The sequence below is a fragment of the Mus musculus genome, chromosome 19 (genome assembly GCF_000001635.26).
Source record: "Mus musculus strain C57BL/6J chromosome 19, GRCm38.p6 C57BL/6J".
Taxonomy (NCBI): domain Eukaryota; kingdom Metazoa; phylum Chordata; class Mammalia; order Rodentia; family Muridae; genus Mus; species Mus musculus.
The window spans coordinates 13,561,370-13,584,767 of NC_000085.6; the positions used below are offsets into that span (position 1 = coordinate 13,561,370).

Genomic DNA, 23,398 nt, shown 5'->3' on the forward strand with positions numbered 1-23,398 from the left:
GACTAGTAGCTATTAGCCCAGAAGCTTGCAATACCAAAGATACAATGAAGCTCAAAAAGTAGGAATACCAAAGTGGATGCTTCAGTATTTCTTGGGGGGGGGGCGGGCAAAATACTCAAGGGAGGAAATATGAAGACAAAGTGTGAGGCAGAATCTGAAGGAAAGGCCATCCAGAGATTGCCTCACCTGGGTATCAATCCCATATACACAGTAAACACAGTACCTACTGTGGATGCCCAGAAGTTCTTGCTGACAGCAGCTTGATATAGCTGTCTCCTGAGAGGCTCTGCCAGAGCTTGGCAAATACAGAGGCAAATGCTTGCGTCCAACCATTGGACTGAGCATGGGTTTCTCAATGGAGGAGTTAGAGAAAGGACTGAAGGAGCTAAAGGGGTTTGCAATTGATAGGAAGAACAACAGTATCAACCAACCAGATCAGATTCCTAAGAGCCTCCAGGTACTTGACCATCAACTAAAGAGTACACATGGAGGGACCCATGGCTCAAGTTGCATATGTAGCAGAGGATGGCCTTATTGTACATCAATGGGAGGAGAGGCCTGTGGTCCTGTGTAGGGTCGATGCTCCAGCATAGTGGAATGCAGGGAGGTGGGAGTGGGTGGGTTGGTGTGGAAGCAACATCATCGAAGCAAGGGGAGGGAGGGTGCAATAGGTGGTTCTGAAGAAGAAAGTTGGAAAGGGATTAACATTTGAAATATAAATATATAAAATATCCAATAAAAATAAATAAAACATTTTAAAAAGCTAAAAACAAAGAACATCTTCCTCCTGCATCATAAGGGAAGAAATAGAGAGACCAAAGTGAAATTTTACACAGAGTAAGAGATTAATGATATGGAGCCCAAAATTGGGTTTCTCACTCAAATTCCTCTTTCCAGATCTAGGGAAACCCAAGGAAGAGAAAGCAAGAAGAACGCAAGAGTCAGAGATAATGGAGGACCACAGGAGAATAAGACCCTATAAATGAACATGAGCAAAACTCACATGAATTTAGAGAGACGAAATCTATCTATCTATCTATCTATCTATCTATCTATCTATCTATCTATCTATCTATCTATCTACCTACCTATCATCTATCAATCAATCTATCTATCTATCACAACAATAAGTTTGGAAGAAAGCAAGTAAGTATACATGGGAGGGTATAAAAGATGCTCTATATGTGTTTGGAAGTAAAAAGACAATCCTATCAACCTCAAAAACTCTATCTACTTCCTTTAATAAAATGTCTCTTATTGACCTGGAAGAATTTTTCTATCCATGGTATATTTAACAAGATGGTCAATGTACCTGACAATTAAAGAGACTAAGATATTGTCATATAAATTAAGTATTGCCCATAGATGCTAACTCTAAGCCAATGATTTGAATTCATACACTTATTTGGAATTACTAACAGAACTGTTAAAGAAGTGAGAAAGTAATTAAGGAAAAGAATAAAAATTCAGACTATCAGTAAAGAGTGGATTGTTTATGGGCACACCTAGGGCTTAGTTTTTTAGGAATCCCATAGCTACTATAAGGTCATAAAAGGTATGACTCTATGTCATGAAATAGTAGTGACTAATATGATGTGTCTTCTGATTGCTCTACTTCTTGTATTTTATTTGAAAAAAACAGATAAATTGTAATTATTCATTATCCCAAACATCTAGTAGCTCATATTTAGCTACTGGAATTCCAAAATTGAAATCGGGAAACAGAAGAATAGGTGAAATGCAAGAGCAACATGGACAGAAGATTGTAAGATCCCACACATGTAGCAGCAAGTGACAATGAGAATACAGGTAATTCTTGTCATAATGGTAGTATAGTGCAGGAGTTATTTAAAACAGAAACTACTGTCCTCTCAGCTAAAATGACCTTCTTTTGTACTATGTATATAGCTAAGTAGTAGGAGCAACTATTTTCTTCTCTTTAAAATCATGAGCTACACTAAAAAATGTCTTAACACAACTATCTCAATATTATCTAAACAAGGACAAATGCGAAAGACATACCAAATATCAGAAGGGCTTAATGCCATACCAACTACAGGCAACTGTGGAATGCTAAGTTTAGGGGGAATAGTCCAGTATACAGAAAAGCACACCAATTAGTCATCCAATATCAAATCAGGAGCCCTGAAATCATATATACATGTAAAATCAATTAGATCTTGAGATATATATATATATATATATATATATATATATATATATATATATACACACACTCAAGTTGGGAAGAAAACAAGTAAGAGTATATGGGAGTTTTAAATGGGACTAAAGGAAAGAGGGATATTGTGTAATGATAATATAATTTCAAAAATAAAAAATTAAATGATACAAGACCATTTCTTTTTTACATAGTTAACTCTGGTTTTAATTTACACAGTAAACTTCTATTTCCTTTGTCAATGATGTCAAGAATAGTTACAAATCTGTGCTGAGGTCTTGTCATTTAATTCCAAATCTTATTCCTTTTTCCTGATTACATATTGTCTGGGTTGGCCAATTCAATGTCTCCAAGCTTCAGTGTAATATTTGTGAAAAGAAAGTGGTACATAGATGCCCCTCAATAATGATACATTTGTAAAAGAATACCAGAGAAAGAGAAAGAATAAAAACTTGCAAGGAGAATATGTTAGGGAGGACAAATTGTGGATAGGGTAAGAAATTTCAAAACCATACACAATAATTTATCATATCCACCCCATTCTTCCATTCTGTATGTCTCCCCAGATCTCTGCCAGAATGACCAAATTTTATGACATCTTCCATTAATTATAATAAATTTATTTAGTTCCTATAATACGTATATAGGTGTGGAGCCATGAGCCAGAGCATGTGCAATGTACCCAGTGTTAATATCCAAAAGAGGAAAGATTCTTCTTTCCTCCAAAACTATCAGATTCCAGGATTTCCTTACTCATCAATCAGTCCACTACTATTCGTGCAGGTACATATTCTGTGTGAAGGTGAGTGTTGTTTCACATGTGATTGTGTTTGGAAGTATAAAGACAATTTTTTCTATCAACCTCAAAACTCCATTCATTTCCTTTAAAAAAATGTCTCTTATTGACCTGGAATAATTCTTTCCACTGTAAATTTGATCAGATGCAAAATTTGCCTATTAAAGAGCATTAGATTTTGTCTAAAGAATTATGTAAGGTCCCTAGATACTAACCTCAAGCCTGTGATTTGAGTTCATATATTTATTTGGAAGTGGGTAACAGAATGGATAAAGGAGTGAGAAAGGAATTAAGAAAAGAGAAGAATAGAAATTCAGACTATCACTGAGAAGCGAGCTGTTTATGGGAACACTTAGGGTTTAGTCTAATTATCAGTCTCAGCGCTAATGTGATGTTTGTTCTCATTGCTCTTCTTCTTGCATTGTATTTGAAAAAGATCAAATAAATAGTACTTATTCATTATCTAAAATTTTTGTTACATATATAGTTACTGGAATTCAAAAGTGAAAGTAGAGAAAAGAAATGAAAGATGGTATATAGAGATAAACTTCTGTCAGAAAAACTTCTTTTAATGGGCAGGAACATTCAACACAGATATTCATGCCTGGTCAAATTGCTGAGAGTAAGAGATTGAGTGTTCACATAAAAATAGAACATGCATATTAACCCTATCAGCACTACCTAGGCTCTGGGAACACACAGGAAGTGGAAATGAAAATATATTATTGCCAGAGGAAGAGAAGGAAATCTATTAAATGATAATTTCTGGATATGACATGGGTAATATAATCCTGAATTCAGCAACTATAGTTATATGCATAAGAACTATACATAACTAAGTGAGTACAATAACCCAAATATATTTGTTAGATATTCTCCAGGCCTCACTGCTTAGTTGGGAGCTATTGGAAAATAATATTTTCTGCAGAAGAAACAGTTTTTGAGGATGTGACAACTACACATTTCCCATTCTCCAGTGCATAGCTCCATGGCCATAAATAAAACTCACTGCATTAATGATTTATTGAAAAAAAAAAACACCACCAAGACTAACAACAACAGCAACAACAAAAGCATGTAGTTTTTTTGGGAGTATGTTACAGTAGTCATGGGAAGAGTTGGAGGGGGAACATGGATGATAGATCATTATATATTATATCTCAATTTTACATTATGAAAATTTTCAAATTAAAAATATATAGTCCAGCAAGTATAAATATATTAAACTTATTTCACAAGCATTTAAGTCATAGAATTTTAATTGCTTTTGTTCTGAGAAATTGGAGTGAGAATCAATCACTACTTTCAGAGGAAGTCTGTTCCCTGAGAGAATTCTATGTTTGTACAATTTTCACCTAGCTCCCCAAACTGGCCACTGACATATTTTCATAGTCTTGTGTGGAATTATATTAAAGAAACAAGACTCTGAGCAGACTGCCATTGCTTTTCATTTTTTCAGGTGAATTCTAGTACATTTAGAGCACACAATGACAATTCCCAGAGTTTTGTGTGTATGTGTGATGATGAGTATGAAACTTAAGCAGGCAAAACATATCCAGTTCTCAGAAATATTATTTTTAAATGTTAATTTTTATTAGATATTTTCTTGACTTACATTTCAAATGCTATTCACTTTCCTAGTTTTAGAAATATTAGTAGAGATAGTTTTACCATTTTTTCCCACAGATGAAGAAACTGAGCTCAGAAGTAAATAATTTTAAAATGCACAAAAATAATTATGATATGTATAAAACCTGAACACAGGATTCCTAGTTCTCTGATAATGATCTTGCCTCCATGTCATGATAATTCAACCAACTTAGGACATTCACAGTAAGCACAGAAGAATTAATTTCTCTACTTTTTGGAAAATGTATGTTTTTATTAATTTATTCTCATATATTACACACGTAACACTGTTTTCTCTCCCTTCTCTCCTTTAAGTCCCATCCCCTCAGCTCCACTGTTCCTATCAATTTGCAAAAAGTATAGGTTACTTCCCTTCTAGTAAGGCTGTATATGTCAAACCCAGTAGAAGGACAATGGTCCAAAATCCTAGGTAAGAGCAATAGAAACAACACCTGTTAACTCTTTAATGAGTCCTACAAAGACTTCAAGCTACACAAATATAACATATATGTAGAGGACCTAGATTAAACACATGCAGGCCTCCTGAATGTGGTTTCTGTCACAGTGAGTTGCTATGACTCCAGGTTTCTTGGTTCTGTGAGCTTTCTTGTGGTGCCCTTGACAATTTTGGCTTTGGGAGTCCCTCCTCAGCCTTTTCCATGATTCACTGATTTTCCCCTAATTTGTGGCTGTGTGTCTCTGCATCTATTTGCATCAATTGCTGAGTACATCCTCTTTGTGATTATGCCAGGCTCCTGTCTACAAGTATCCTAGAATATTATCAGGAATTCTTTCTTTTCTTATTTCTGTAGAGGCAGGGGGGAGGGGCATTATTTTGCTCCATCCTAGTTCCAGTGAGATTTTTCTTAGTCTTATTTCAAGCTTTACTGTTATATTTGCACTTTTCCTCATCTCTTATCTGTTTATAATTCATCAGCCTTTTGAAAATCTGTTTTGGAGAGGGGTACCAGAGGACAATATCCTCCTCTGCTTCTCATCTAACTGCAGTCTTCCTCTTTGATGGGACTGTCATTATCATGTACTTGTAACCTCTCTCTAGTCACTCAATGGATGCAGATAATATTGCATCTTTGGTCTACAATGTAATTACCTTCGTAATGAAATCTGTGGTCTCTAGTCTAAGGATCACATTCATAAAGTTTGTTGGTGAGACAACCTTTTTTCAGGATTATTCATCAGATGACATAAAATCCACCAAAAGACATATAATTATTCTATGCTATAACACAATGTTAAATATTGTTTGTTGGACATAAAATAAATTCACTCTTCATATCATCAAATTCTTTAGTTGAAAAGTTATTCTACATATCTACAGTTTAGAAAATATTACAATGTTTAAAACATATCTACTTAGTGAAATTTTATCGAGGTATGAATAGCACTTCCACTTCATAAATAAATAGTTCAGTGTTTAAGTTATTTGTCTCAGAAGGGCTTATATATGTGACAGTTTCCAAAAATAAATATTTAGGTTAAAATGAAAACATAGAGGTTTATTAGTCTCTTTTTATGAATCATTAAGATAACCAAGGATATCCTAATTAATTTTTATTTAACACATAAGTAGTTTCTTTAAAACAATAATAGCATTAACATATTCAATGGTACAAATTATTTAATTAAATAATGTTTAAAATATGTTATGAAGCAGTATATTTATTTATACACCATATGATCCCAAATAATTTATTAATTTTATTTTAATTGTAACACTGATTTAGTATTGCATGTTAATTTGCTATTTACATATTAAACATGTATAAACCAAATTAGAGTACTGTAGTCATTTGACTAGAAATGGCCCCACAGGCCCAAATAATTGAATTCCTGGTCATTAAGGAGTGGTGCTTTTTGACTCAGATTAGGAGGTATGATCTCCTTGGATGAAATATGTCACTTCTGGTAGACTATTGAGTTTTCTAAAGTTCAATGCAAGTCCAGTGGGTGTTTCTTCCTGCTGCTTTTGGATCCATACTTGGAACACTAAGTTACTATCTCTATTTGAGTGTCATCATGCTCCCTTACATGAGGCTAATAGACTGACCTTGGAAACTGTATACTTAGGGCCTCAATTAAATATCTTCATTTATAAGACTTGTAGTCATGATGTTATTTCATCATAATAGAACACTGACTAAAGTTTGTAGCTATCATTTCCTTAAACCTTAAAAAAGTCTTGTTTTCAAATGTATTATACTTAATTTTCATTATATTATTTTTCATACAATATATTTTATTCATATTTTTCCTTTCCCAAATAGTCCTAGATACTCCTGACCTCTTTGTGTCCTTTCACAGAAAAAGAAACCACAATCAAGAAAATAAACAAAGGCTAAAGGAAAACAAATCAACAAACCATAAAACGTTACATACAGATAAAAGAAGTTTGTTTTGTATTACTCTGAAAGAAAGAGCAAATGGTTAGGCTCATCTTTATTTTTTTCCATATGAGAAATAATATATGCACAGAGAAATAGTAATTTGATTCTGAGCTAGAAGGCTGTAGATGGTAACCAGAATCATCTAAGTAAATGTGTTCCTTTGCTCATTTAAATTTGTCTTTTCTCGATTTAGGCTGGTCTACAATATGATTAAATTGAAGTTGACACTCAAACCTAGATTGATCCATATGTATCATTGTTTGACAAGTATAGGTGTTAGCATTCAAGCCATTCTCCTGTACTCTACAATCCTACTGACACGTTATTTAATTTCTGTCCTATTATTCTTGTGTACAAGGTTTCAATCTATTTTCTTCCCAAACTTTGATTTGAATATTATTTTTTTCAGAAAGATCATGAATAATGACTCAGTTGATTTTATTTCAATGATGAAGAAATTGTTCATATTATATAAAACAATAAAGAGATGCTTGTTAGGACGAATTATCTTGTTAAAGACATGTATTTTTGTTTCAACAGACAGACTCAGAAGAAAAATTTTGGGTTTCTGTCTTGATTGTCAAACTTTTTCAACACGAATAACCACATTTCCTACACAAATAGGCAATAGGTATTGAATTATGAAGTATGTATATGCCCAGTCTGCACCTTCTACCAGGGGAGATTATCAGCTTGTCTGTTCCTCTGAAGACCTCACAATCTGAAGGCATCACAGGAGATCTTCTTCAGGCAGGGCAACAGGTAAGGGGCCCTCCAAAATAACTGCAGCAGCTGGAAAGCCCAAGGAGCCAAGTGGACTTCAGACCCACACCTACACCTTACCCCTACTCCAACTCCACCCCTTTCTAGCCTGGGCTTTCCTCCAGGGCAGATCCTCACTTTCTATAACACCCTGAAGACCCCACAGACTGAAGAACACCCAAGAAGTCTGCTGTAGCCAGGGCAACAGATCACCATCAGGCATGCCCCTCTGAAGTCACCACATGCTGAAGACTTCCAGGAAAGCTGACAGAGCCAGGGCAACAGATCACGATCACGCATGCCTGTCTTAGTCAGGGGTTCTATTCCTGTACAAACATCATGACCAAGAAGCAAGTTGGGAAGGAAAGGGTTTATTGGGCTTACACTTCCATGCTGCTGTTCATCACCAAAGGAAGTCAAGATTGGAACTCAAGCAGGTAAGAAAGCAGGAGCTGATGCAGAAGCCATGGAGGAATGTTCTCTACTGGCTTGCTTCCCCTGGCTTGCTCAGCCTGCTTTTATAGAACCCAAGACTACCAGTCCAGAGATGTTCCCACCCACAAGGGGCCTCTCCTCCTTGATCACTAATTGACAAAATGCCTTATGGTTGGATCTCATGGAGGCATTTCCTCTACTGAAGCTCCTTTCTCTGTGATAACTCCAGCTGTGTCAAGTTGAGACAAAACTAGCCAGTACAATTGACCCCTTGTCAACTTGACACACAAACACATCACTAGTAAGCCTCAACCCTTACATTCTTATTCATCCCCAAGCTCTAAATAACTTTAAAAGTCCCACAGTCTTTGCATATTAAAATATCTATCTCTTTTAAAACCCAAAGTCTTTTTACAATTAAAAGTCTCTTAACTGTGAGCTCCACTAAAATAGTTTCTTTCTTCAAGAGGGAAAAATTTCAGGGCACAGTCACAATCAAAAACAAAAATCAATCTCCAACCGTCCAATGTCTGGGATCCAATTCATGATCTTCTGGGCTCCTCCAAGGGCTTGGGTCACTTCTCCAGCCATGCCCTTTGTAGCACACGTGTCATCCACTAGGCTCCAGATACCTGTACTCCACTGCTGCTGTTCTTTGTGGTCATCTTATGGTACTGACATCTCCAAAACACTGCATGATCCCTTCAGTTCTGGGCCATCAAGTGCAACTGAGGCTCACCAATGCCATTCCATGGCCTCTCACAGTGCCGAGCGAGCCTCAGCTGCTCTGCATGACCCCTTCATGCCTTCAAAACCAGTACCCCCTGGGTGACTCTTACACATTACTAAGTCCAACTGTAGCATGAGATACAACCTTGGTTATCTCTGGAACACAGCCTCTGTGCTCTCAAAAAACACTTCCGAGAAGATGTTACCTCAATGATGCTGGTCTCTTCTTAATCACCACTATTTCTTAGCTCCAGCTAACCAGCATCAATAGTCCCAGCAACACAAAGGTTTCACTTTACTAGTTCTGGTATCTTGTTAATCACACCTGATTCTTCAGCCCCAACTAACCAGAACAACAGAATCCTCACAACCAAAGAAACAATGGCTCTGAAAATGTCTTTAATTTTCCCTCTGAAATTTCACAAGCCTGGCCTCCATTTTCTACACTGTTTTCAACATTATCTTCCAAGCTCCTACACAATATCTGACAGAGCTCTTAACACTGAATGGGGCTTCTAGCCCAAAGTTCCAAAGTCCTTCCACAGTCCTCCCCAAAACATGGTCAGGTTGTCACAGAAATATCCCAATCTGCTGGTACCAATTTGTCTTAGTCAGGGTTTCTATTCCTGCACAAACATCATGAACAAGAAGCAGCTGGGGAAGAAAGGGTTTATTCAGCTTACATTTCCACATTGCTGTTCATCACCAAAGGAAGTCAGGACTGGAACTCAAGCAGGTCAGGGAGCAGGAGCTGATGCAGAGGCCATGGAGTGATGTTCTTTACTGGCTTGCTCACACTGGCTTGATCAGCCTGCTCTCTTATAGAACACAAGACTATGAGACCAGAGATGGTCCCACCCACAAGGGGCCTTTTCCCCTTGATCACTAATTGAGGAAATGCCTTACAGTTGGATCTCATGGAGTCATTTCCTCAACTGAATCTCCTTTCTCTGTGATAACTCCAGCTGTGTCAAGTTGACACAAAACTAGCCAATACTATGCCCCTCTGAAGACATCACAGTCTGAAGACCTACAACATGGTCTGCTACAGCCAGCAACACAGGTCTCACAGGAGACCTGCAGCAAATTAGGGACACAGAAGGCAGGTTTCAGTCAGAGACACCCAAGCCAGTTAACCAAGAGATAACCAGATGGTGAGATGGGAGCCCAAAACATAAGAAGCAACAGAAGCAAATATACTTTGGCATCATTAGAAACTAGTCCTTAAACCCAAGCAAGCCATGTATACACCAACACAAATGAAAACCAGGATACTTACCTAAAATTCTATCTCATGAAGATAATAGATTTCATTTTTTTCAATTTTTATTAGATATTTCTACATTTACATTTGAAATGCTATTCTGAAAATCCCCCTATACTCTACCCCCACCCTGATCCCCTACCCACCCACTCAAACTTCTTGTCTCTGGCGTTCCCCTGTACTGGGGCTATTATAAATAAGGCTGCTATGAACTTAGCAGGGCATGTGTCCTTGTTAACAGTTGGAAGATCTTCTGGGTATATGCCCAGGTGAGGAATTGCTTGATCTTTTGGTAGTACTATGTCCAAATTTCTGAGGAAGCACCAGACTAATTTCCAGAGTGGTTGTATGAGCTTGCAATCCAACCAGCAATGGAGGAGTGTTCCTCTTTCTCCACATCCTCACCAGCATCTGTTGTCACCTGAATTTTTTGATCTTAGCCATTCTGACTGGTGTGAGGTGGAATCTCAGGGTTGTTTTCTATTGCATTTCCCTGATGATTAAGGATGCTGATTTTTTCAGGTGCTTCTCTGCCATTCGGTATTCCTCAGGGGAGAATTCTTTGTTTAGCTCTGAGCCCCATTTTTTAAAGGGGTTATTTGATTTTCTGGAGTCTACCTTCTTGAATTATTTATATATATTGGATATTAGTCCCCTATCTGGTTTAGAATAGGTAAAGATCCTTTCCCACTCTGTTGGTGGCCTTTTTGTCTTATTGACGGTGTCTTTTGCCTTACAGAAGCTTTGCAATCTTATGAGGTCCCACTTGTCCATTCTCAATCTTATAGCACAAGCCATTGCTATTCTATTCAGGGATTTTTCCCCTGTGTCCATATCTTCAAGGCTTTTCCCCACTTTCTCCTCTATAAGTTTCACTGTCTCTGGTTTTATGTGGAGTTCCTTGACCCACATATATTTGACCTTCGTACAAGGAGATAGGAATGGATCAATTCACATTCTTCTTCATGAAAACTACCAGTTGTGCCAGCACCATTTGTTGAAAATGTTGTCTTTTTTTCCACTGGATGGTTTTAGCTTCCCTGTCAAAGATCAAGTGACCATAGGTGTGTGTGTTCATTTCTTGGTCTTCAATTTCACTCCATTGGTCTACTTCTCTGTCGCTGTACTGGTACCATGTAGTTTTTAATCACAATTGCTCTGTAGTACAGATTTAGTTCAGGAATGGTGATTCCACCAGAGGTTCTTTTATCCTTGAGAAGAGGTTTTGGTATCCTAGATTTTTTGTTATTCCAGATGAATTTGCAGATTGCCCTTTCTAATTTATTGAAGAATTGCATTGGAATTTTGATGGGAATTGCATTGAATCTGTAGATTGCTTTTGGCAAAATAGCCATTTTTACTATATTTATCCTGCCAACCCATGAGCATGTGAGATCGTTCCATCTTCTGAGATTTTCTTTAATTTCTTTCTTCAGAGACTTGAAGTTCTTATCATACAGATCTTTCACTTACTTAGAGTCACACCAAGGTATACTATATTATATGTGACTATTGAGAAGGGTATTGTTTCCTTAATTTCTTTCTCAGCTTGTTTATCCTTTGTGTAGAGAAAGGCCATTGACTTGTTTGAGTTAATTTTATATCCAGCTACTTCATTGAAGCTGTTTCTCAGGTTTAGAAGTTCTCTGGTAGAATTTTTAGGGTCACTTATATATACTATCATATCATCTGCAAAAAGTGATATTTTGACTTCTTCCTTTCCAATAAAAATTCAAAGATAAAAACCATATGATCATCTCATTAGATGCAGAGAAAGCATTTGACAAAATCCAACACCCATTCATGATAAAAATCTTGGAAAGATCAGGAATTCAAGGCCAATACCTAAACTTGATAAAAAGCAATCTACAGCAAACCAGTAGCCAACAATTAAGTAAATGGTGAGAAGCTGGAAGCAATCCTACTAAAATAAGGGACTAGACAAGGATGCACATTTTCTCCCTACCTATTCAACATTGTACTTAAATTCCTAGCCAGAGAAATTCGATAACAAAAGATCAAGGGGATACAAATTGGAAAGGAAGAAGTCAAATTGCCCTTTCTAATTCATTGAAAAATTGAGTTGTAATTTTGATGGGGATTGCGTTGAATCTCTAGATTGCTTTCAGCAAGATAGCCATTTTTACTGTATTGATCCTGCAACTCCATGAGCATGGGAGACCTTTCCATCTTGTGAGATCTTCTTCAATTTCTTTCTTCAGAAACTTGAATTTCTTATCATACAGATCTTTCTCTTCCTTAGTTAGAGTCACACCAAGGTATTTTATATTATTTGTGACTATTGTGAAGGGTGTTGTTTCCCTAATTTCTTTCTCAGACTGTTTATCCTTTGTGTAGAGAAAGGCCACTGATTTGTTTGAGTTAATTTTCTATCCAGGCACTGTACTGAAGCTGTTTATCAGGTTTAGAAGATCTCTGGTAGATTTTTTTAGGGTCACTTATATGTAATATCATATCATGTGCAAATAGTGATATTTTGACTTCTTCCTTTCCAATTTGTATCACCTTGAACACCTTTTGTTGTCTAATTGCTCTGGCTAGGAGGACTTCAAGTACTATATTGCATAGGTTGGGAGAAAGTGTGCAGACTTGTCTAGACCCTGGTTTTAGTGGGATTGCTTCGACTTTCTCTCTGTTTAGTTTGATGTTGGCTACTGGTTTGCTGTATATTGATCTTATTAAGTTTAGGTATGTACCTTGAAATCCTGATCTTTCCAAGACTTTTATCATGAATCGGTGTTAGATTTTGTCAAATGCTTTCTCAGAATCATATGAGATGATCATGTGGTTTTTGTCCTTGAGTTTGTTTATATAGTGGATTATGTTGATGCATTTCCAGATATTAAATCATCCTTGCATCCCTGGGATGAAGCCTACTTGGTAATGATGAAATGATCATTTTGATGTGTTCTTGGATTCAGTTTGCGAGGATTTTATTGAGTATTTTTGCATTGATGTTCATAAGGGAAATTGGTCTGAAGTTCTCTTTCTTTGTTGGATATTTGTGTGGATTAGATATAACAGTAATTGTGGCTTCAGAAAATGAATTGGGTAGAGTCTTTTTTGTTTTTATTTTGTTGAATAGTTTGAGGAGAATTGGGATTAGGTCTTCTTTAAAGGTCTATTAGAACTCTTCACTAAACCCATCTAGTCCTGGGCTTTTTTTGGTTGGGGGACTATTAATGACTTATTCTATTTCTTAGGAGATATGGGACTGTTTAGATCATTAATCTGATCCTCATTTAACTTGGGTACCTGGTATCTGTCTAGATATTTGTCCGTTTCATCCACATTCTCCAGTTTTGTGGAGTATGGCCTTTTGTAGAAGGATCTGATGGTGTTTTAGATTTCTTCAGGATCTGTTGTTATGTCTTCTTTTTCATTTCTGATTTTGTTAATTAGGATGCTGTCCCTGTGCCCTCTAGTGTGTCTGGCTAAGGGTTTATCTATATTGTCGATTTTCTCAAGGAACCAGCTCCTCATTTGGTTGATTCTTTGAATAGTTCTCCTTGTTTCCACTTGGTTGATTTCACCCCTGAGTTTGATTATTTCCTGCCATCTACTCCTCTTGGGTGAATTTGCTTCCTTTAGTTCTAGAGTTATAGGTGTGTTATCAAGCTGCTAAAGTGTGCTCTCTCTAGTTTCTTTTTGGAGGCACTCAGAGCTATGAGTTTTCCTCTTAGAAGTGCTTTCGTTGTGTCCCATAAGTTTGGGTATGTTGTGTCTTCATTTTCATTAAACTCTAAAAAGTCTTTAATCTCTTTATTTTTTCCTTGACCAAGGTATCATTGAGTAGAGTGTTAGTCAGCTTCGACGTGAATGCTGGTTTTCTATTATTAATGTTGTTATTGAAGATCAGCCTTAGTCAATGATGACCTGATAGGTTGCATGGGATAATTTCAATACTTTTGTATGTGTTGAGGCCTGTTTTTCACCAATTATATGGTCAATTTGGGAGGAGTTACCATCAGGTGCTGAGAAGAAGGTATATCCTTTTGTTTTAGGATAAAATGCTCTGTAGATATCTGTTAAACCCATTTGGGGCATACCTTCTGTTAGTTTCAATGTGTCTCTGTTTAGTTTCTGTTTCCGGGATGTGTCCACAGGTGAGAGTGGGGTGTTGAAGTCTCCCACTATTATTGTGTGAGGTGCAATGTGTGCTTTGAGTTTACTAAAGTTTCCTTAATGAATGTGGCTGTCCTTACATTTGGAGCATAGATATTCAGAATTGAGAGTTCATCTTGGCAGATTTTACTTTTGATGAATTTATATAGTGCCCCTCCTTGTCTTTTTTGATAACTTTGGGTTGGAAGTCAATTTTATTCAATATTAGAATGGCTACTCAAGCTTGTTTCTTTGGACCATTTGCTTGGAAAATTGTTTCTCAGCCTTTTACTCTGAGGTAGTGTCTGTCTTTGTCCCTGAAGTGAGTTTCCTGTATGCAGCAAAATATTGGATCCTGTTTACATAGCTAGTCTTTTAGTCTATGTTTTTTTTTAAAAAATTGGGGAATTGAATCCATTGATAGTAAGAAGTATAAAGGAAAATTAATTATTGCTTCCTGTTATTTTTGTTGTTAAAGTTGGGGTTCTGTTCTTTCAACTGTCTTGTTTTAAGTTCGTTGAAGGATTGTTTTATTGCTTTTTCTAGGGCGCAATTTCCATCCTTGTGTTGGAATTTTCCTTTTATTATCCTTTGAAGGGCTGGATTCGTGGAAAGATAATGTGTGAATTTGGTTTTGTCATGGAATACCTTGATTTCTCCATCTTTGGTGATTGAGAGTTTTGCTGGGTAGAATAGCCTGGGCTGGCATTTGTGTTCTCTTAGGGTCTGGATAACATCTGTCCAGGATCATCTGGCTTTCATAGTTTCTGGTGAGAAATCTGGGGTAATTCTAATAGGTTTGCCTTCATATGTTACTTGACCTGTTTTCCTTTACTGCTTTCAATATTCTGTCTTTATTTAGTGCCTTTTTTGTTCTGATTATAATGTCTTGGGAGGAATTTCTTCTCTGGTCCAGTCTATATGGAATTCTGTAGATCTCTTGTATTTCATGAGCATTTCTTTCTTTAGGTTAGGGAAGTATTTTTTCTATAATATTGTTGAAGGTATTAATGTGCCTCTAAGTTGAAAATCTTCATTCTCACCTATACATATTATCCTTAGGTTTGGTCTTCTCATTGTGTCCTGTTTTTCCTGGGTGTTTTGAATTAGGATCTTTTTGCATTTTCTTTGATTGTTGTGTGCATGTTCTATTGAATCTTCTACACCTGAGGTTCTCTCTTCCATTTCTTGTATTCTGTTGCTGATGCTCACATCAATGGTTCCTGATTTCTTTCCTAGGATTTCTATCTCCAGACTTGTCTCCCTTTGGGTTTTCTTTAGTGTTTCTAATCCATTTTTAGATCTGGGATGGTTTTGTTCAATTCCATTACCTGTTTGGTTGGGTTTTCCTGTAATTCTTTAAGAGTTTTTTGTGTTCCCTCTTAAGGACTTCTACTTGTTTAGTAGTGCTTTCCTGTAATTCTTTAAGAGCTTCCACTTATTTCGCAGTGTTCTCTTCTATTTCTTTAAGTGAGTTATTAATGCCCTTCTTAAAATACTCTACCACCATCATGAGATATTATTTTAAATCCGAGTCTTGCTTTTTGGTTGTGTTGGGGTATTCAGGTCTCGCTGTGGTGGGAGTACTGGGATCTGATCATAGCCAGTGGTCTTGGTTTCTGTTAGTAATATTTTTATGCTTGTCTTTCACCATCTGTTAATCTCTGTTGTTAGATGATCTAGCTGTCTCTGGCTGGACCTTGTTCCTCCTGTGATTCTCTTAGCCTCTGTCAGCACTCCTGGGAGTCCAACTCTCACCCGAGTAACAGTGGTCAGAGCACTCTCTGCAGGCAAACTATCCTCTTGCAGGAAAGGTGTCCAGAACTTTGGAGCTCTGATCCACTTCCTGAGTACTGGAGTCAGAGCCCTTCCTGGAGGCTGACTATCCTCTGGCATTGAAAGTACCTTGGGGTCTGGGTCTCAGTTCTGCCTCCTGTCTGAGGATAAAGGCACAAAGGGACCCTGTCTAAGAAGCTCTGTTGCTTCAGCTGCCCATGTGATCTCAAGGGATCCCAAGGTCCTGTGTGTGCTAGGGTGTCTGAGGCATGGAGAGTCCTCTGGGGACCTTGGCCTCCTCTACTGGGTTCACAGGGAAGATGGTGGGGCTGGCCCTGACCAGAACGAATCCCAGCCTGTGGTCGGGTAGGGTTCTTTTGTCCCGGTTCCTGCTGGCACAAGACCCTCCAGGATTCTTTGGAACTGATTTTGCTTTCAACTCACCAGTGATCCCGAGGCCCTGGCTGTGCTAGGTGCCCTGTGGAGTGGAGTCCTTTGGGGACTTTGGATCTTCTGGAGGGTTCCTGTGCAAGATGGCACACAGCTGTCCCATACCTGAAAGAATCCTGATATGACTTATTTAAAGCTAATCCCACATGTCAATGATGTTTTCAATACAAATACTTAATATAATACATTTTCATTTTTCAAACCATGCTTTATTTATTTGGCATGCATGTGTGAGTCTATCTCTCTCTCTCTGTCTCTCTCTGTCTCTTTGTGTGTGTGTGTGTGTGTGTGTGTGTGTGTGTGTGTGTGTGTGTGTATGTTTATGTGCATAAGCAGTGTTTTCTCCAACCACTGTAGAACCTAACACCCTGGAACTATAAACCTTAACAAACTCTTTTCTCTATAAGTTGTTTAAGTCATGATGTTTTATCAAAGCAACAGAAAAGTGACTAGTAACACTCATTTGGTAAAAGAAAGATAAGGACTTATGGTAATGGGAGGAAAGGTATGAATGAGGTAGGAGGCTATGCCTAAGATGTAATCTTCTTTTGCTGTGGAAAAAAGGCAGGGAACTTTGCTAGTAAGATCAACGAGTCTCAGATACAAAACGCGATTTTCAAAGGTATCTTGTCAAAGAGGTTAAGTAAATTCTACTTACTTATATCAAAGGGTACATTTACAGAGACACTTCAATTAAACTCTCAAAGACAGTAACTATAATGTGCCTACATAGCATTGATATGATACATCTTAATGTTCTTCATACCTTACTCTTCTGAATAATGTTCCTTTCAAATCCACCCTGTAACTGTGTTTACTAAAAAAATATTCCTTTTGCCCTTGCTATAAGACATATTTTGGGGTAGCATACACACACACACACACACACACACACACACACACTGTAATGCTACTGTTCTTTGCTTTTGCTTCCCATATCAATCTTCTTAACTCAGTGTTCTTAGAGTACTTTTTTTCTCTCTTTAAGAAATCTGACTTTAAATCATTTTCTCGTCTTAAAACTAATTTCCCTATTAATGTTACATATCCAAGTTTTACTTAGGTATGCATCTCTGAAAATAAACTTCCAGGCAGATTTCAGTGTGTTAATGTGCTGTGATTCTAAGGCTACTGAAAGTTTCACTGTGGGACATAAGATCTGATAAACAATCAGTTCTCTTAATTTTTCAAGGAAATAAATGATCTGTGTAGTTTAGCTATGTAATATATTATTGTATTATTTTAATAATGGAAATTAAACTGTTTAATGTTCTCAAAACTCAAAATGATAGATATATAAGGTAATAAATATACAAACTATACCAAAAAATGATTAATCATCGTATGTATCTACATTATATTGGCAAATTATGCACTGTACCTCTATCTATAAAAATTATATTTTAACATTAATATTAATAGTGAAAAAACCAAAGCAGATTGTGGTTTTAAAAACAAAAAGTGGAGATTTTTTTAACAAAAAAACAGTTGAAAGGCCCTGTGTGAAAGATATCTTGAAAGACGGGGAGAATATGAACAAATATATTTAAATTTAAAAATTTAAGCAATAACCATATAATAATAATAATAATAATAATAATAATAATAATAATAATAGAAAAAAGTGTGCTGCCATATATTATGAGATTTCAATTAAGTTTGATGTAATTTTTCTGCCTAACTTCTCTGTAGCCCAGCTGTCTCGATAATTTCAGGCTCTATTCCCTGAAATTCTCTTTCCCAACATACTCATAAACCCTCCCAAACAAAATGTGAAAATCTTCCTTCCTTCCTTCCTTCCTTCCTTCCTTCCTTTCTTTCTTTCTTTCTTTCTTTCTTTCTTTCTTTCTTTCTTTCTTTCTTTCTTTCTGAAGTGTTAGTTTGGATGGCTGGTGTAGGATCATGAAACTCTAGAGACAGCCACACCCATATCATTGCTCCCAATGAGATATTTGCAAATCTTGTCACTTCTAAATTTAAAATGTAAAGCACAATACTAGATTATATTCCACAGCAGAGTTCCACAGATGTGAGAGAAGATTCTCTAAATCATAAAATGTTTCCTTGGATATAGGTGCTGTTGATGTGAAAGTTTTATAGGTCCATACCACATATTTGCAGCTTTTCCTCCACTATGTCACTTTCAAGGACAACAGTACTTCAGAAGCATGCATGCTAAAAAGTACACTCATATGCTCTCTCTGAGGCCCAGCAAATATAGTGGAGGGAATGGCAGAAAGAATCTAACAGCTTGAGCCTAGAAACTGGAAAATGATTGTGTGAAGTAAAGTCACATGGACAGAAGGGATTGACATGGTGTTCATGATTTGCTTTATTGTCCATGGCTGGAATATGGGGTTCCATAAAACTTGAAGGAATTCAGATATGATGTAGGAGAATCCTGTGGGAGGAGGGATAGCCACACATGGCTAGGACACTGTGTGTGGGACTCAATCTAGGCCTGGAGATTTGTGGAGCATATGTGAATAGGTTGTTAGGGAAAGTCACCTGGCCAGCCCTGGAGAAGACTGTAGGAAGTCTCAAGGTGCTTGGAGACCCTTATGGAAGAATAGAAGGAAGGATTGCAGTTCATAAGGGATAGGAATTTCATAGGAAGATTAATAGAATAAACGAACCTGGACACTTTGGGCTCTCAGAGTATGAACCAATAACCAAAGAACATACAGGGCTGGTAAAGATCAGTGAGTTTCAGAAATAAAATGTGTTTTTCAAAGGTATCTTGTCAAAGAGGTTAAGCAAATTCTACTTACTTATATCAAAGTGTACATTTACAGAGACACTTCAATTAAACTATCAAAGACAGTAACTATAATGTGCCTACATAGCATTGATATGATAAATCTTAATGTTCTTCATACACTACATAGCATTGATATGATACATCTTAATGTTCTTCATACCCTACTCTTCTGCATAATATTCCCTTCAAATCCAACTTGTAACTGTGTTTTGAAACAAAAATTCTTTTTGTCCTTGCTATAAGACATATTTTGGGGTAGGAGAGAGAGAGAGAGAGAGAGAGAGAGAGAGAGAGAGAGAGAGAGAGAGAGGAAGGCCTTGGAAAAACACACACAGGTACACACACGTACATACTGTAATGCTACTGTTCTTTGAGAAGCTTTTACTTCTCATATCAGGCTTCTTAACTCAGTGTTTTTAGAGTACTTTTTTTCTCACTTTATGAAATCTGACTTTAAAACCTTTTCTCTTCTTGAAACTAATTTCCCCATTAATGTTACATATTCAAGTTTTGCTTAGGTATATACCTCTGAAAATAAACTTCCCAGGCAGATTTCAGTGTGTTAAGGAGCTGTGATTCTAAGGCTACTGAAAGTTTCACTGTGGGACATAAGATCTGATAAACAATCAGTTTTCTTAATTTTTCAAGGAAATAAATGATCTGTGTAGTTTAGCTACATAATATATTATTGTATTATTTTAATAATGGAAATTAAACTGTTTAATGTACTCAAAGTCCAAAATGATAGATATATAATGTAATAAATATACAAACTATACCTAAAAATTATTATTCATCATATGTATCTACATTATATTGGCAAATTATACACTGTACCTCTATCTATAAAAATATATTTTTAAAATTAATATTTTAAGAAAAAACAACGCAGATTGTGGTTTTAAAAACAAAAGTGGATTTTTTTAACAAAATAATTTTTAAAAATGTATGCTTAGGAAATACAAAGGCTCTTATGTGAAAGATATATCTTGAAAGACAGGGAGAATATGATCAAATATAATAAAATTTAAAATTTTAAGCAACAAACATATAATAATAATAACAATAGAAAAAAGTATGCTGTCATATATTATGAGATTTCAATTAACTTTGATGTTATTTTTCTGCCTAACTTGTCTGTAGTCAAGCTGGTTTGATAATTTCAGGCTCTATTCCCTGAAATTCTCTTCCCTAACATACTCATAAACCCAGACAAAATGTTAACAGGCTCCAGAAGTGTTAGTTTGGATGGTCGGTGTAGGATCATGAAACTCTAGAGACAACAACTCCCATGTCATTGCTCCCAATAAGATATTTGCAAATCTTGTCACCTCTAAATTTAGAATGTAAAGCACAAGACTAGATTATGTTCCACAGCAGAGTTCCACAGATGTGAAAGAAGATTCTCTAAATCAGAAAATGTTTCCTTGGATATAGGTGCTGTTGATGTGAAAGTTTTACAGGTCCATACCACATATTTGCAGCTTTTCCTCCACTATGTCACTTTCAAGGACAACAGTACTTCAGAAGCATGCATCCTAAAAAGTACTCTCATATGCTCTCTCTGAGGCCCAGGAAATACAGTGGAAGGAATGGCAGAAAGAATCGAACAGCTTAAGCCTAGAAACTGGAAAATAATTGCATGAAGTAAAGTCACATGGACAGAAGGGATTGACATGGTGTTCATGATTTGCTTACTTTTCCATGGCTGGAATATGGGGTTCCATATAACTTGGAGGAATTCAGATATGATGTAGGAGAATCCTGTGGGACGAAGCATAGCCACACATGGCTAGGACACTGTGTGTGGGACTCAATCTAGGTCTGGAGATTTGTGGAGAATATGTGAATAGGTTGTTAGGGAAAGTCACCTGGCCAGCCCTGGAGAAGAATGTAGGAAGTCTCAAGGTGCTTGGAGACCCTTATGGAAGAATAGAAGGAAGGATTGCAGTTCATAAGGGATAGGAATTTTGTAGGAAGATTAATAGAATCAATGAACGTGGACACTTGGGGCTCTCAGAGTATGAACCAATAACCAAAGAATATACAGGGCTGGAGCTAGGCTTGTCTGCACATATGTAGCATATGTAGAGCTTGGACTTCATGTGGGTATTGAAGAGCAGCAACATGAACTATCCCAACAGCTGTTGCTTGTATGTAGGATATGTTCTTCTAGCTGGACTTTATTGTCTGGCCTCTGAGGGAGAGGAAATGCCTAGCCTCACGGAGACTTGAAATGCCAGGGTGGGGGATACCTAGGGGTCACCACCTGCTCAGAAGAGAAGGGGAGGAGGAATGGGGGAAGGATTGTAAGAGGTTGTGACAAAGAGGGGGTCAGTATGGATGATATAAACTGAATAATTAAAAGTAAAAATGTTATAAAAACACATATATCCAAATAATGTTTCATGTGATAAGAATAACGAGTATCTTCTTTATAATACTTAAAATGAAATAATGAAAGTCCTAACTCTGAACTTTTGAGGAAAATTGATATCAGAATGCTTTTATGAGTTTCTAAGGTTGCTTAAGGAAAAACATTAATGGGCTTTTAAGTTGTTTTTTTGTTTGTTGTTTCTCCTTTCAACCTGAATGTGGACACCTGTGTTTGATAACTGGAGGCTTTTTCATATAACTATATATTCCCCAATGACTTCATAAGTACTGTTAAACAATACGCAAACACTATCTTCTGCAATCTTCATCAAGGTTGATCTAAAAGCCAATGTGAGTTCATTATGCTCTAGAGACACATACTCATGTGTATTTTGCCCCTGTGAGATACATGTATAGCTCCTGGTTATATTATTATATTGGCAATATTATAAGACAAAATTCCATTTCACATCAGAGCTCTAGCTGTGGAGGGAGTAGAACAATATGCTTTCCAAGTTATGTATGTTAGGTCAGTGTTCTGGATAGGAAATATCACACAGCATTCTTTTTTAATCCTATTTTTCTGTTCCTAGGACAACAGTAAGTATTAAAAATATGTAAAAATATGTAGGCACAACTGTAAATGGACATAAAATACCAAGGTTTTTGTTTTGATTGATAGGTGCAAACAAAAAAGAGTAAAGTTAATATCTAAAAAGGTAAAGCAGCAGGTCCAGGGAGCTATGATTATTCATTTATAATATCACTCTTGACACATTGCTCTTCTTACAAACATGATGCATTAGAAAAGCCAGAATTCTACTCTACAGTCTTTTGATCTTGGAGTGATGGATTTATTCTAGAGGGAGACCATGTTTTAATTTTCTAATCTTTGAAATATTTTACAGGATCAGAAAACCCAGCTCACTTTAATTTCAGAAGGTTGTAGAACTATCAACATCCATTTAATATATCATTTACTAGGTTCCTAATCCTGAGAGAATCAACTTTCAGACATAAATATTATGAGCTGCTATTCAGAAGATACCAGGTAAAGATAAGCAAGCGTTGGAAATGTAGTGGCTATGACTTACATGATTTTGAATAGTTATCTTCCTACATACTTGCAAAAAATTACAGAATAATTTTAATATAAGTACGGGTAAATCCCATGAAGAGAAAGGATGATTTGCCTATTGGTTATTTAAATTAATAAGGTTTTATTATCTGATGCCTTGAATATAAGAGATTGTTAATGAAGAAAAATAAGTGTGCCTAAGATTTTCAAGTTGGACATAGGTCTCCATTCAGGAACCTCATATGAAATCATAATTTCATTTTCAGGTGTTACATGATCAATCACAGTAATGGTACAACAAGATGCACCTTGTAATATACTATATTTGAGGTTACACATTATGTAGAAAGAGCAAAGATAGCTATCCTTTAGTGTTTACCTTATTCTCCCTCAAACACAAATATAACAAACTTGTGTCGCAGTAATAGAAAATAGCAAAATGTGTAAAATAAAATAAAGTCCATTAGAAGTAATGAAAGCATTTAAAATAATTCTAATTTTGAAAAACTATGACCTTAGATTGTTAAATAAAGGAAAACTGTGATGTATTTAAACTTTACAATGAACAAGTTTCATACATCAGGAAGTTATTATTTAGTTCAAATTTAAAAGGAAAAAATGGAATGAAAGAGC

The 23,398-nt window shown here is 36.4% G+C and overlaps 2 pseudogenes; one reads left to right on the forward strand and one right to left on the reverse strand.

The window, feature by feature from the left end:
- Positions 1,692–1,844, reverse strand: Olfr1482-ps1 (olfactory receptor 1482, pseudogene 1; annotated as a pseudogene).
- Positions 5,389–5,809, forward strand: Olfr1483-ps1 (olfactory receptor 1483, pseudogene 1; annotated as a pseudogene).